Source organism: Scyliorhinus torazame, chromosome 5 (assembly GCF_047496885.1).
Source record: "Scyliorhinus torazame isolate Kashiwa2021f chromosome 5, sScyTor2.1, whole genome shotgun sequence".
NCBI classification, from domain to species: Eukaryota; Metazoa; Chordata; class Chondrichthyes; order Carcharhiniformes; family Scyliorhinidae; genus Scyliorhinus; species Scyliorhinus torazame.
In genome coordinates, this window is record NC_092711.1 from 143,124,336 (window position 1) to 143,139,686 (window position 15,351).

Sequence of the window (15,351 nt, forward strand, 5' to 3'; positions counted from 1 at the left end):
TGTATTCATGCTGTTCACCTCAACCACTCGCTGTGGTAGCGAGTTCCACATTCTCACCACTTGCTGGGTAAGAGGTTTCTCATTGAAATCCCTATTGGATTATTGAACCCCTTCAGAATCTTAAAGACTTAATCTTAAAGGCAACACGGTAGCATAGTGGTTAGCACAATTGCTTCACAACTCCAGGTTCCCGGATTCAATTCCCGGCTTGGGTCACTGCCTGTGTGGAATCTGCACGTTCTCCCCGTGTGTGCGTGGGTTTCCTCCGGGTGCTCCGGTTTCCTCCCACAGTCCAAAGATGTGCAGGTTATGTAGAATAGCTATGCTAAATTGCCCTTAGGGTCCAAACTTACCCTTAGTGTTTGTGTGTGTGTGGGGGGGGGGGGGGGGGGTACTGGGTTATGGGGCTAGGGTAGAGGTGTGGACTTGTGTAGGGTGCTCTTTCCCAGAGCCGGTGCAGACTCGATGGGTCGAATGGCCTCCTTCTGCACTGTAAATTCTATGATTCTTTACTTCCATCGGGTCATCCTTCAGTCTTCTCTTTTCGAGAGAAAAGCAGCCCCAGCCTTTCCTGAGGGTGAAATGCAATCAGTTCTAGTATTATTCTTTGTTGCACCATCTCCAGTGCCTCGATTTCCTTTTCCTAAATGGAGATGGCAAATGTTGACAGTGCTCCCAGTGTAGTCTAACCCTGGCTCTAAATAAGTTGAACATAACCCCCCTGCTTTTCAATTCTATCCCTCGAGAATGGAACCCTATATAGGGGCTCCACACTTTAGGAAAGATGTGAAGTTCTCAGAGTGGGTGCAGGGGAGATTTACACCAGGGATGAGGAACTTGAGGGAGTTGGAGAGATGTGAGCAGCTGAAATTTCTCTCTTGAGATCACAGTATCTGGAGAGTGGGGGAAATGTGGCCATTCAGCCCATTAAGTCCATGCCAGCTCTCTGTCCAGCAAACCAGTCAGTCCCATTGTCCCGTTCTATCCCCGAATCCCTGTAGGTGTCTTTCCTTCAAATGCCCATCCAGTTTTCATTTGGAATCCTTCCATCATCCCTGCTTCTGCTGCCCTCATAGGAAGTAGGTTCCTGGTCATTACCACTCACTTTGCATGTACACAAGCGTCCTAGAGCTGGCATTATCAAAGTAGGGGGCGAGACCCGCGGGTGCATCGCGGGCGGGTGTCGGGAGGGTCGCGGAACCGTCTGTTGCGGTGCTCCCGATCGTGCTAATCCGTGCGCAACAGTCGCAGCAGCCGGCTTTTAATTATACCCACTGCGAGCGGCCTTCAAAATAGCCACAAACATATTTTTAAAATGCGGCCGTACTGTGCATGCATGCCTGATCATCGGTGCGCATGCGTAGAACTATGCGCATGCGCACCGATGATCGGGCATGCATGTGCAGTGGTAAAAAGGCCGCTCGCAGCCGGCAGAGTTAAAAGCCGGCTGCTGCTCGCTCTGCCCGGTTCGGTAATGCTTGGTTCTTCTGAACGAAGGCCTAGTTTCTCCCCGGTGACTAGCACCATCGGACCCACCCACAGAGGTCCAGCACCATGGCTTCCACCTCGGAAATTGCCTGTATCTACAGCGCGCTCATCCTGCATGACGACGAGGTCACCGTCACCGAAGACAAACTCAATGTCCTGATTAAAACAGCTGGTGTGACCATTGAGCCATTCTGGCCTAGTCTGTTTGCCAAGGTATTGGCTAATATTGATGTCAATAGTTGCAACGTTGGTGCTGGTAGCAGTGCCCCAGCTGCTGCATCAGTTGTTCCCACCGCTGCCCATGTTGCTGCTGAAGAGAAAAAGGAAGAGAAGAAACAGGAAGAATCTGAAGAGTCTGACGATGACATGGGCTTTGGTCTCTTTGATTAAACGTGCCGTGCAACAACATTGTTACAATTTACAAAAAATAAATAAAAATTGAATGTAAAAGCCGGCTGCTGCGGCTGAAGGCCGCGAATTTGCGCAATAGGAGACGCAGAAGATTTTAAAAAATATTCTCTGTAATCTTCCTGCCTGAGGGAGGCAGAGAGCAGGTCACAGCTCCCGTATGTCGCCATCACGTGGTTTGGGCGCGATTGTGATTCCTCCATTTTTTCAGCAGCAAACAAGGTAAGAAAATGATGAGTCGCGAAGGTCGGCCGGCGTGGGTCCCAAAGGTTGGCCAGTTGGTAAAAATGGGTCCCCGGATAAAAAGTTTGAAAAACATTGCTCTAGAGAATTCAGGCCAAGTTTCCCCAATCTCTCCTCAAAGGGCAGTCCTGCTATCCCCGGAACAAGTCTGGTGAACCTTTGTTGCACTTTCCCTCTGGCGACAAGGGCAGTAAAACTGCACACAGTCCTCCAGCTGCGGCCTGACCAAGGTTCTATACAACAGGTACATTCTGGCCAGTCTCACAACTTTGCATTTATTTTATCCTGGATAGTATAGGGGAAGAATCCCCCCAGGGCAGATGGTGAAATTTGAATTAAATAAAAATCTAATGATGACCATGAAATCATTGTCGATTGTTGTAAAAACCCATCTGGTTCACCAATGTAATTTAGTGAAGGAAATCTGCCATCCTTACCTGGTCTGGCCCACATGTGACTCCAGACCCACACAGATACGATTGACTCTTAACTGTCCCCCACTGCAAGCCACTCAGTTCAAGGCAATTATGAATGGGCAACAAATGCTGACCCAGCCAGTAATGCCTCCATCTCAAGAAAAAAGTTTTATCATACTACTACAGGTAGATCCAAAATAAATACATTTGTCTCGGTTCCATTGAGTCTACAGCACAGGGCCAGGCCAGTCGGCTCAATTGGTCTCTGTCAGTATTTATGCTCCAGATGAGCCTCCACCCAGCCCTCTTCATCTCCCCCATCAGCATATCCTTCTATTCCTTTGCCCCTCATGTCTGTATCTAGCTTCCCCTTCAATGCATTCATGCTGTTCACCTCAACCACTCGCTGTGGTAGTGAGTTCAACATTCTCACCACTCACTGGGTAAAGAGGTTTCTCTTGAAATCCCTATTAGATTATTGAACCCCTGAAAATGGATTGAAAATGGACGCAGAGGGCAGCACGGTGGTGCAGTGGTTAGCACTGCTGCCTCACGGCACCAAGGTCCCAGGTTCGATCCCGGCTCTGGGTCACTGTCCAAGTGGAGTTTGCGCATTCTCCCCATCTTTGCGTGCGTTTCGCTCCCACAGTCCAAAGATGTGCAGGGTAGCGAGCCTAGGTAGGGTGCTCTTTCAGAGGGTTGGTGCAGACCTGATGGGCTGAACGGCCTCTTTTTGCACTGTAGGGTTTCAATGGTTCTATGGTATCAGTTAGGATGAGCCTGACAAACATTAATCATCAGCAAGGTGACCAATATCCTTCAGAGTCCAATCAGTCATTGATCATGTCCCATTTAACCAATCAGGAACTGATCATGGGCTTCTTGGGCCAATCAGAACAACAGAATACTACCGACAATGCGTAGAGGTAGTCGCTGGCAAGGGTGAATGAGCTACAATTCTCTGGAGTTCGGTGCACAACACAACATGAAGTAAGAGGACAGACTTCAGTCAACAGAACACAAGACGTTGCCACAGACACCCGGAAGTTGAAAGCTGATGATCCAGAGTGAATGGCCTTTGTTAATTATTGTGATTTTGTACTTATTACAATTAACTGAATAAATTCTGTGACAACATTCTTGTACCTGGAATGGTCTATAACTAGTCAGGAGCTGCAAGTTCCTTTCAGGTAACTTTCACAACACATTCTGATGTGTAATTGATTTGAGTGTTACAATTGAGATTGGAGGCAAACCCAGATCTTACAATAATAATAATCTTTGTCACAAGTAGGTTTACATTAACACTGCAATGAAGTTACTGTGAAAAGCCCCTAGTCGCCACACTCCGGCGCCTGTTCGGGTACACGGAGGGAGAATTCAGAATGTCCAAAGTACCTAATAGCACATCTTTCGGGAATTGTGGGAGGAAACCGGAGCACTCGGAGGAAACCCATGCAGACACAGGGAAAAAGTGCAGACTCCACAGAGACAGTGACCCAAGCTGGGAATCGTACCTGGGACCCTGGAGCTGTGAAGCAACAGTGCTAACCATTGTGCTACAGTGCTCCCCATGCTGCAATAGGGCAGAGTTTTGCATTCCGTTTGGGTATCCTGCACTAACAGTGATGGCTTTTGTAAACGTTTACAGGATATTAGAAGGGGAGGAGTTACAGACAGAAATTTCACACCAAACATCACGTCAGGATCTGATAGAGTCACTCGATTCATGGGAGCTGAATATCATCAGCCTTTGAATCTAGAAGGAGAAATGTTTGTCTGTCCTTCTGCTGAAAGAGATTCTTAAACATCACTCAGTGTACAGACACTGAAACAGGCTCCTGCCAGTGGGAGGCATCACTAAAAACAACCATTTTATATTCTTCAGCTCACCCAAAGATTTAAATTCCAGCACACATTTCTCCATCTTGTATTTTTAAAATATTTTGTTCGCTCATTAAATGTCCTCGACCTTTGAACGTTTCATTACAGAACTCAGCTCGAAGACATCAAAACCTAAATCCGGCCTTGTCTGTGTGCCCAGCCAATCCAATTCGTCAATTCAACTTTGCAGCAGCTCAGTCCCAGCTTTGGAAACATCTTCATCCTTCTGTGAGGCCCCGGCCCCATTGACTGTGACAGGGTTCATACTGTCTCCCTGAGATTGTTGATGTAAAGTCACGTCAGACCCACACTGCCCGATTTCCAATCCAATTTATTTAAAGGTCCCAGGAGCCTGATTCCAACCTTAAGTGTTGTTCTGATCCTGTCAGTAACATTGTTTTGGAACTCACAAGTACCACCACATAGGCAGTCATCAACATGCATCATAAAGATGCCCAAGAGTTTCCTGCCATGGTACCAATAAAGCACGGCAGCTTCTGCCTTCAGGTAGAGACAACCCGACTTGAACAAAACTGATCTGAGAAGTACCATACACTCTGAAACATCGCTGAAAACATAGACAAACTTATTTAACTTCCAAAGTCTTTCTTCTACACCTGGCATCTTCTCAGGAAGTTGGAGAAACTCTGCCCCCTGGAATTGATCCACCAGCACAAAGGCAGCTTTTCTGATTCTTGACTTACATTCCCAAGAAAATGTCATGAAAAGGACCAAAGAAATTTCAGAATGACCTTTCCCACTGTGGGCGAGTCCACTCTGACCTCTATCTCCCAAAGCTTCTTCAAATCCCTGCTCCACTAACCTTGCCTTGGGCCTTATAAGTTGCAATCGGTTGGACCTTTTCTGTGCAGATCCATTGATGTGATGATGCTGGCTAACCCCTATCTGGGACCTCTGAACACACGCCAAACTCTATCCAACTGCCTAACTCTTTCTGTTCAGCCTCCCGTACGGCTTTATCCCCTCATTTGTCAGCAGCTACAAAACCCTCTCGGTTACGGGGACTTCAGCATCACCCCCAAACATACCCTTGGTGTAAAACCGACAATTCCTGTCTGAAATGTTCCAGTTATTAAAATTACATCGAGTGGACGTCATAGAGACAGACCAGAAACAGATCCCTGAGGTTCTAAGGAGGCCCCAGTGGTCAGTCAGACTGAACTAAACACGGGTGGTATAAAACAAACAATACTCACCCCGGTATCTGCTGTCCACGGGGACTTTCCTTTAATCAGAGCCGTCAGTGGATCCTGTACCTGACACCAGGTTCTTGTGGGACAAATGCCACTCGGAGTCCAGAGTTGGTTAAAGTTTGGGAATCTTTATTACAAGCATGCAGGGGAATGCTTCAGCGAACCGAAGCATCTCAAAGAGTAGTTACAATAACACACATTTATTTTATTGTTTTGAAATATATTTTATTAAAGTTTTTCGATCAAAAAGAATTTTCCATTTTTACAACTTTATAACAAAATGTACATTGACCGTTATTTAAACAATATATTAAACTAACAACAAGTGCAGAAAAAGAACAAGAAAAAAGAAATAATAATACTGAAAAAATAAATATAAACAATGGAAAGAAAGAACAAAAAACCCCAAAGACCAAATACACCCCCTCCCCTCCCCCCTGGGTTGCTGCTGCTGTCTTTCCTGTTTTCCCTTATCGCTCTGCGAGATAGTCAAGGAACGGTTGCCACCGCCTGGTGAACCCTTGAGCCGAACCTCTTAGTGCGTATTTTATTCGCTCCAATTTTATAAACCCTGCCATGTCGTTTATCCAGGCCTCCACGCCCGGGGGTTTAGCTTCTTTCCACATAAGTAGAATCCTTCGCCGGGCTACTAGGGACGCAAAGGCCAAAACATCGGCCTCTCTCGCCTCCTGCACTCCCGGCTCTTCTGCAACTCCAAATATAGCTAACCCCCAGCTTGGTTCGACCCGGACCCCCACCACCTTTGAGATCACTCTTGCCACACACCCCAGAACCCATGCAATACCGGACATGACCAAAACATGTGGGTGTGGTTCGCCGGGTTTCCCGCGCACCTATCCTCCACTCCAAAAAATCTACTCAGCCTTGCTCCTGTCGTATGCGCCCTGTGTAGAACCTTGAATTGGATCAGGCTAAGCCTGGCACACGAGGACAAGGAATTTACCCTACTTAGGGCATCTGCCCACAGCCCCTCCTCAATCTCTTCCAATAACACACATTTATACACAGTACAGTTGCAGCTGGCCAGACTGTTTTGTCTGCAGGTTAGTGGGGAAGTACAGGACGCAAAGGAAACAACTCAAAAACAGCTCAGAATTATCGGCTATAGTGACTTCATCTCTCACAAAACACATCTCGGAAAACAATAGCCAGACCAGTAATCCAGAGTCCCAGGGTAATGCAATAGGGATCCAGGTTCGGCAGATGGTGAAATTTAAATTAATTAAAAATCTGGAATTAAAAGTCATCAATGACCATGAAAGCATTGTCGATAGTTGTAAAAACGCATCTGGTTTCTTTTAGATCCACCTGTAGTGGGGGAATAACACTATTTACTATCCAGGATAAAATAAATGTACTTCAGCCTTTGTGGATCATTTCAGTGGAAACGTGCTCTCCCCCAGGCTCAAAGAGCATCAGCCCACTAGAAGCAAAGTCGTGAGACCGGCCAGTCCAGCAGAAAGAAACCCTCCGACCCTCCCACTTCACCAAGTGTCAGAATGAACAAAGTTTGATTTGATTAAATTTATTCACATGCACCGAGGTCCAGTGAAACGTATTGTTCTGCGTACAATACAGACAGATCATTTTATACATGAAAAAACATAGGACATATGATAAATACACAATATAAACACATAGACATCGGGTGAAGCATACGGAGTGTAGTGCTACTCAGTAGAGAAGATGTGTGGCGAGATCAGTTCAGTCCATAAGAGGGTCAGTCAGGAGTATGGTAACAGCGGGGAAGAAGCTGTTTAGAATCTGTTATTGCGAGTTCTCAGACTTTTGTATCTCCTGCCCAATCGAAGAGATTGGAAAAGGGAAGAACCATGGTGGGAGCGGTCTTTGATTTTGCTTCCCGCTTTCCCAAAGCAGCGGGAGGTGTAGACAGAGTCAATGGATGGGAGGCGGGTTCGTGTGAGGGACTGGGCTGTGTTCACAACTCTCTGTAGTTTCTTAATCTTGGGCTGAGCAGTTGCCATACCAACTGTCATGGGAGTGCCCCTTTAAGAAATGTTTTTGTCTTATCACATGGCTTCAGAGATGTCATTGTGTGGGTGGAGCTGGGCTGTGGCTCTGGGAGTTGGTTTTACTTTCACTTTGGTTTGGGGCTGTTTTGTGGCTCTGAGTATTTTGCTTTCGTTTTCACATTTTTGGCTGCTGTACTCAGAAAGAGGAGTATTTTGGCCTGTCTCTCGATCTTCATTTTAAAAGCTGTTTCTAGTCTGCTTGATAACTTGAAAATAAATAATTGCTTTCTGGAAGGAATTCAAACCTGTTGTTTTGGAAAGGAAACAAGAGCATCCAAACCAGGTCTTGAGTGCTGTGTGCTGGGCCACAGCTTTGAACAGGAGGTACTGGTTTATGGGATCTTGTTATTAAATTGGAACAGTTAAAGGGGGGAATTTATTAAGGGTTATACATAGATTACTGCAGCTGTGTGGGGTATTTATGTTTGTAATTGATAAAAATGCTGACTGTGTGTGTTTATAAAAATGTGAACTAAATTCATAGAATAAAGCTTGTTTTGATTCAAAGTGCTTAAGGCCTCTGTTGAATAACACCTGAAAGGCAGCCCTTGTGCTCATCGGAACCAAAATCAATAAACAATTGTAGGTCAGGTGAACTCCATGATATACTTTGGAGTTTTCTAAACTCTGGCCCATAACACAAGCTGTGATGCAGCCAGATAAGATGTTTTCTATGGTGTTCCTGTAAAAATTGGTGCACCTGTAATAATTGGTAAAAGTCAATGATAATCTTCATACTTGTCACAAGTAGGCTTACGTTAACGCTGCAATGAAGTTACTGTGAAAATACCCTAGTCGCCACACTCTGGCGCCTGTTTGGGAGGGAGAATTCAGAATGTCCAATTCACCTGACAAGCATGTCTTTCGGGGCTTGTGGGAGGAAACCGGAGCACCCGGAGGAAACCCTCGCAGACACGGGGAGAACATGCATACTCTGCACAGACAATGACCCAAGCGGGAATCAAACCTGGGACGCTGGCGCTGTGAAGCAACAATGCTAACCACTGTGCTAACCATGCCACCCATGCGGCAATCAATGTGGACATGCTGAATTTCCTTAGTTTCCTAAGTATATGTTTCTTGGTCGTAGCGTCGATGTGGGTGGACCAGGACAGAATGCTGGTGATGTGCACACCTCGGAATTTGAAGCTGCTAACCATCTCCACCTCAGCCCCATTAATGCAGACAGGGGTGTGTACGATACTTCACTTCCTGAAGTCAATGACCAGCTTCTTAGTTTTGCTGACATTGAGGGAGAGATTGTTGTCATTACACCACGCCACTAGGTTCTCTATCTCCCCCCTGGACTCTGACTCATCATTGTTTGATATCCGACCCATTACGTCATGTCATCAGCAAACTTGTAGATGGAGCGGGAGCAGATTTTGCCACACAGTCGTGTGTGTATAACGAGTGTAGTAGGGGGCTACGTACGCAGCCTTGTGGGGCCCCGGTATAGAGGACTATCGTGGAGATGTTCGTGATCCAAACCACTACAGTCATGTCATCAGCAAACATGTGGATGGATTTGGAGCCAAATTTTGCCATGCAGTCGTGTGTGTGTGTATAGGCAGTGCAGCCTTGCGGTGCTCCTGAATTGAGAACTATCACGGAGGTGGTGTTGTTGTTTATCTTTACTGATTGTGGTCTGTGGGTCAGAAAGTCGAGGATCCAGTTGCAGAGGGAGGAGCCTAGTCCGAAGTTTTGGAGTTTTTATATGAGCTTGGTTGGGATTATGGTGTTGAAGGCAGAGCTGTAGTCAATGAATAGGAGTCTGACGTAGGAGTCCTTGTTGTCGAGATGCTTCGGGGGCGAGTATAGGGCCAGGGAGATGGCATCTGCTGTGGACCGGTTGTGGCGGTATGTGAATTGCAGTGGATCAAGGAATGCTGCGTGTATGGAGTTGATGTGTCCAACATCTCGAAGCAATTCATAATGATCGATGTCAAGGCCACCGGATGGTAGCCATTGAGGCACGTTGCCTCTTCTTCTTTGGCACCGGTATGATGGTGGTCTTCTTGAAGCCAAAGGGAACCTTGGAACGGAGGAGGGAGAGATTGAGGATGTCCGCAAACACACCTGCCAGTGGGTCAGCGCAGGATCTGGGTGCATGACCTGGCACAACCAATGAGAGTCCCTGTCGTTAGTCTGCGGCTCTAGATTAGTTTGGTATCGTCACTTGGGAGTCCCTGTTGGCTTTGCGGAGGTCATATATAGATTTCTTGTATAGGTCAGGGTTGCCTGCCTTGAACACCTTCAGTCGGGAGCGAATCTCCCAATTAAACCATGGATTCTGGTTGGGTAACGTACAGACTACCTTCTTTTGTACGCAATCTTCTACACATTTACTGATGAAGTCTGTGACGGTGCTGGCATACTCGTCTAGATTGGCTGCAGAGTTAACATAGAACATACAGTGCAGAAGGAGGCCATTCGGCCCATCGGGTCTACACTGACCCACTTAAGCCCTCACCCTATCCCTGTAACCCAATAACCCCTCCTAACCTTTTTTGGTCACAAAGGCAATTTATCATGGCCAATCCACCTAACCTGCAAGTCTTTGGACTGTGGGAGGAAACCGGAGCACCCGAAGGAAACCCACGCAGAAACAGGGAGAACGTGCAGACTCCGCACAGACAGCGACCCAGCAGGGAATCGAACCTGGGACCCTAGTGCTGTGAAGTCATAGTGCTATCCACTTGTGCTACCGTGCTGCCCTTGTTATTGAATATGGACCAGTCCACTGACTCCAAGCAGTCGCGTTGCATCGACCTTCTGTTGCATTAACCTTCTTAACCGGATTCTCCTGCTAAGTTTCTGCTTGTAGGACTTCCAATTGCGGTGATGCGGAGCTAAGCCGCACATTTCGGCAGCTCCCGCTATAACGGACTTTTGGGCTCTCCGGAGGAGCCCCAACGGAATTTTTTTTGGACTAAATCCCGTGTGGGAAGGTGAAGTAAGGTCCCCCTTCCGGCGTATGGAGGGGATTAGCAGTGAACGACCAAAAAACAAGCTCTGGAGCAGCGGCAGAAACGAGGGGGTAAAATCAAGATGGCGGAGGTCGGAGATCGAGCAGCATGGGGGCCGGACCAGCAGGAGTTTCTCAGGCGCTGCATGGAGGAGCTTAAAAAGGAGGCGCTGGCGCCAATGCTGTTGGCGATCAAGGGACTGAAGGAGACCCAGAAGGCCCAGGCCGTAGAGCTCAGAGAGGTGAAGGACAAAACTAACGAGAACGAGGACGAGATCTTGGGCCTGGCGGTGAAGATGGAGGCGCACGAGGCGCTGCACAAGAGGTGGGCCGAGAGACTCGAGGTCCTGGAGAACAGGTCGAGGAGGAAGAATCTCCAGATTCTGTGTCTCCCCGAAGGAGTGGAGGGGGCTGATGCCGGGGCGTATGTGAGCACGATGCTCCATTCGCTGGTGGGTGCAGAGGCTTTTCCGAGCCCCCTGGAGCTAGAAGGGGCTCACTGGGTCCTGGCAAGGAGACACAAGGCTGGTGAGCCGCCAAGGGCGATAGTGGCGAGGTTCCATCGCTTCGCAGACAGAGAGAGTGTCCTGAGATGGGCCAAGGAGGAGCGGAGCAGCAGATGGGAGAACGCGGTGATCCGAGTATACCAGGACTGGAGCGCGGAGGTGGCAAAGAGGACAGCTGGCTTCAACCGGGCCAAGGTGGTGCTGCATAAAAAAAGGGTGAGATTCGGAATGCTGCAGCTAGGGCGACTGTGGGTCACTTATCAGGACCGACACCACTATTTTGAAACGCCAGAAGAGGCTTGGACCTTTATCCAAACGGAAAAATTGGACTCGAACTGAGGGACTGTGGATGTGGGGGAGATGTTGACTATACAGGGTTGTAAATATGGGTAAAGAATGTTTCACGGGTGGGACGATGGATAGGGATGGGGGAAGAGTTCTTGATGGGGGGGGACAATGAGGAATGTGGGTGTCGGTGCTGGAGGGAGGTGAGACTCGGGGATGGGGGAATTTGGATAAGGCCGCAACAGGAGCTGCGCCACAGGGGGCGGGGCTGGCTCAGGAAAGCGATGGCTTTTTCCCGCGTTAGGGAGGGGGGGGGGATGGAGGAGCGTAAGGAGGAGGACGGATTTGCACACGGGGGGGGTCAACGGGAAGGCGGGGGAAGCCGGGGTCAGCAGGAGGCAGTGGGCCGGTTAAGAGGGCCCGAGTGTTCACGCACTTAAAGGGACTGAAGGCAGACGTGGTCATGCTTCAGGAGACACATCTGAAGGTGGCAGATCAGGTCAGGTTAAGGAAGGGATGGGTAGGACAGGTGTTCCATTCGGGGCTGGATGCGAAGAATAGAGAGGTGGCAATACTGGTGGGGAAGGAGGTGTTGTTTGAGGTCAAGAACATAGTAGCGGACAATGGAGGCCGATATGTGATGGTGAGCGGTAGGTTGCAGGGGACGGGGGTGGTATTGGTAAATGTATACGCCCCGGATTGGGACGATGCTGGATTCATGAAACGGATGTTGGGCCGTATTCCGGACTTGGAGGTAGGAAGCTTGATAATGGGTGGGGATTTCAACACGGTGTTGGACCCAGCACTGGATCGCTCCAGATCTCGGACCGGAAAGAGGCCGGCTGCAGCCAAGGTGCTCAGGGGGTTTATGGATCAGATGGGGGGAGTAGATCCGTGGAGATTTGCCAGGCCTTTGGCCAGAGAATTTTCTTTTTTCTCCCATGTACACAAGGCCTACTCCCGGATAGATTTTTTTGTTCTGGGCAGGGCATTGATCCCGAAAGTGGAGGGAATGGAGTGTTCGACCATAGCCATTTCAGACCACGCCCCGCACTGGGTGGAACTGGAGCTGGGGGAGGAGAGGGACCAACGCCCGCTGTGGCGGTTGGATGTGGGACTGCTGGCAGACGAGGAAGTGTGCGGAAGTGCATCAAAAGGTATCTGGAGGCCAACGACAATGGGGAGGTGCAGGTGGGAGTAGTACGGGAGGCGCTGAAGGCGGTGGTCAGGGGAGAGGTAATCTCCATCAGGGCTCATAGGGAGAAGAGAGAGGGCAGGAAAAGGGAGAGGTTAGTGGGGGAGATCTTAAGAGTGGACAGGAGATATGCAGAGGCCCCTGATGAGGGACTACTCAGGGAGAGACGAAGTCTCCAGGCGGAGTTCGACCTGTTGACCACAGGGAAGGCAGAGGCACAGTGGAGGAAAGCACAGGGAGCGATGTATGAGTATGGGGAGAAGGCGAGCCGGATTCTGGCACATCAGCTCCGTAAGATGGCAGCGAGGGAAATAGGTGGAGTCAAGGATGGAAAGGGAACTACGGTGCGGAGTGCGGTGAAAGTGAATGAGGCATTCAAGGCCTTCTAAGAGGACCTGTATAGGTCCCAGCCCCCAGGGGGAAAAGAGGGGATGCGACGATTCTTGGACCAGCTGGGGTTCCCGAGGGTGGAGGAGCAGGTGGCTGGTTTGGGGGCGCCAATTGGGATGGAGGAGCTGGTTAAAGGACTGGGGAACATTCAGGCAGGGAAGGCCCCGGGACCGGATGGGTTCCCGGTGGAGTTCTATAGGAAGTATGTAGACCTGTTAGCCCCGTTGCTGGTAAGGACCTTCAATGAGGCAAGGGAGGGGGGACCCTGCCCCCGACAATGTCGGAGGCGACGATCTCTTTGATCCTGAAGCGGGATAAGGACCCACTGCAATGCGGGTCGTATAGGCCAATCTCGCTCCTCAACGGAGGTGCTAAGTTGCTAGCAAAAATGTTGGCTACGAGGATTGAGGACTGTGTCCCGGGGGTGATTCACGAGGACCAGACGGGATTTGTAAAGGGCAGGCAGGTAAATACCAATGTGCGGAGGCTCCTAAATGTGATAATGATGCCATCGGTGGAGGGAGAGGCGGAGATAGTGGCAGCTATGGACGCGGAGAAGGCCTTTGACCGAGTAGAGTGGGAGTATCTCTGGGAAGTGCTGCGGAGGTTTGGGGCGGGGTTTATCAGTTGGGTTAAGCTCCTATGCAGAGCCCTGGTGGTGAGTGTGGTTACGAATCGGTGGAGGTCGGAGTATTTTCGGCTGTATCGAGGGACGAGGCAGGGGTGCCCCATGTCCCCCCTGTTGTTTGCATTAGCAATTGAACCTTTGGCCGTGGTATTAAGGGAGTCCATGAAATGGAGGGGGGTGGTTCGAGGGGGAGAGGAGCATCGAGTGTCGCTGTACGCAGACGACCTGTTGCTGTATGTGGCGGACCCAGTGGAGGGGATGGTGGAGGTCATGCAGATCCTAAGGGAGTTTGGGGACTTCTCGGGCTACAAGCTCAATGTAGGGAAGAGTGAGCTCTTTGTGGTGCATTCGGGGGATCAGGGAAGAGGGATAGACGACCTATCGTTGAGGAGGGCGGAAAGGAGCTTTCGATACTTGGGGATCCAGGTAGCTAGGAGCTGGGGGACCCTGCACAAACTTAATTTGACGCGGCTGGTGGAGCAGATGGAGGAGGACTTTAAACGGTGGGACATGTTGCCACTCTCGCTAGAGGGCAGGGTACAGTCGATTAAAATGGTGGTCCTCCCGAGGTTTCATTTTGTATTCCAATGCCTTCCAATTGTGATCACCAAGGCCTTTTTTAAGAGGGTAGGCAGGAGCATTATTGGTTTTGTGGGGACGAGTAAGACCCCGAGGGTAAGGAGGGGGTTCCTGGAGCGTAGTAGAGATAGAGTAGGGCTGGCGTGGCCGAATCTGGGTGGCTACTACTGGGCAGCCAACGTGGCAATGATCCGTAAGTGGGTGATGGAGGGAGAGGGGGCGGCATGGAAGAGGCTGGAGATGGCGTCCTGCAAAAGAACGAGCCTGGGGGCGATGGTGACGGCACCGCTGCCGCTCTCGCCGACAAGGTACACCACGAGTCCGGTGGTGGCGGCAACGCTAAAGATCAGGGGGCAGTGGAGATGGTACAGGGGTGCGATGGGAGCCTCGGTGTGGTCCCCGATCAGAGATAACCATCGGTTTGTCCCAAGAAGGATGGACGGGGGGGTTTCAGAGCTGGCATCGGGCAGAGATTAGAAGAATGGGGGACCTGTTCATCGATGGGACGTTTGCGAGCTTATGGGCGCCGGAGAAGTTTGGACTACCCCCGGGAAACGCTTTCAGGTGCATGCAAGTGAGGGCGTTTGTGAGGCGGCAGGTGAGGGAATTCCCGCTGCTCCCGGCACAGGGGATTCAAGACAGGGTGATTTCGGGCGTATGGGTCAGAGAAGGCAAGGTGTCGGCGATATACCAGGAGATGAAAGAAGAGGGGGAGGCTTTGGTAGAGGAGCTGAAGGGTAAATGGGAAGAGGAGCTGGGGGAGGAGATTGAGGAGGGTCTGTGGGCTGAAGCCCTAAGTAGGGTTAATTCCTCTTCCTCGTGTGCCAGGCTTAGCCTAATACAATTTAAGGTTGTTCACAGAGCGCACATGATGGGGGCGAGGCTGAGTAGGTTCTTTGGGGTGGAGGACAGTTGTGGGGGGTGCTCAGGAAGCCCGTCGAATCACGTCCATATGTTTTGGTCGTGCCCGGCACTGGATGGGTTCTGGAGGGGAGTTGCGAGAACTATATCCAAGGTGGTGAAAGTCCAGGTCAAGCCAATTTGGGGGCTAACATTATTTGGAGTAGCGGATGAGCCGGGAGTGCAGGAGGCG

General features: G+C 49.9%; 1 pseudogene; it reads left to right on the forward strand.

The window, feature by feature from the left end:
- Positions 1-1,554: 1,554 nt before the first annotated feature.
- LOC140422704 (large ribosomal subunit protein P1 pseudogene) lies at positions 1,555-1,926 on the forward strand (annotated as a pseudogene).
- Positions 1,927-15,351: the final 13,425 nt, after the last annotated feature.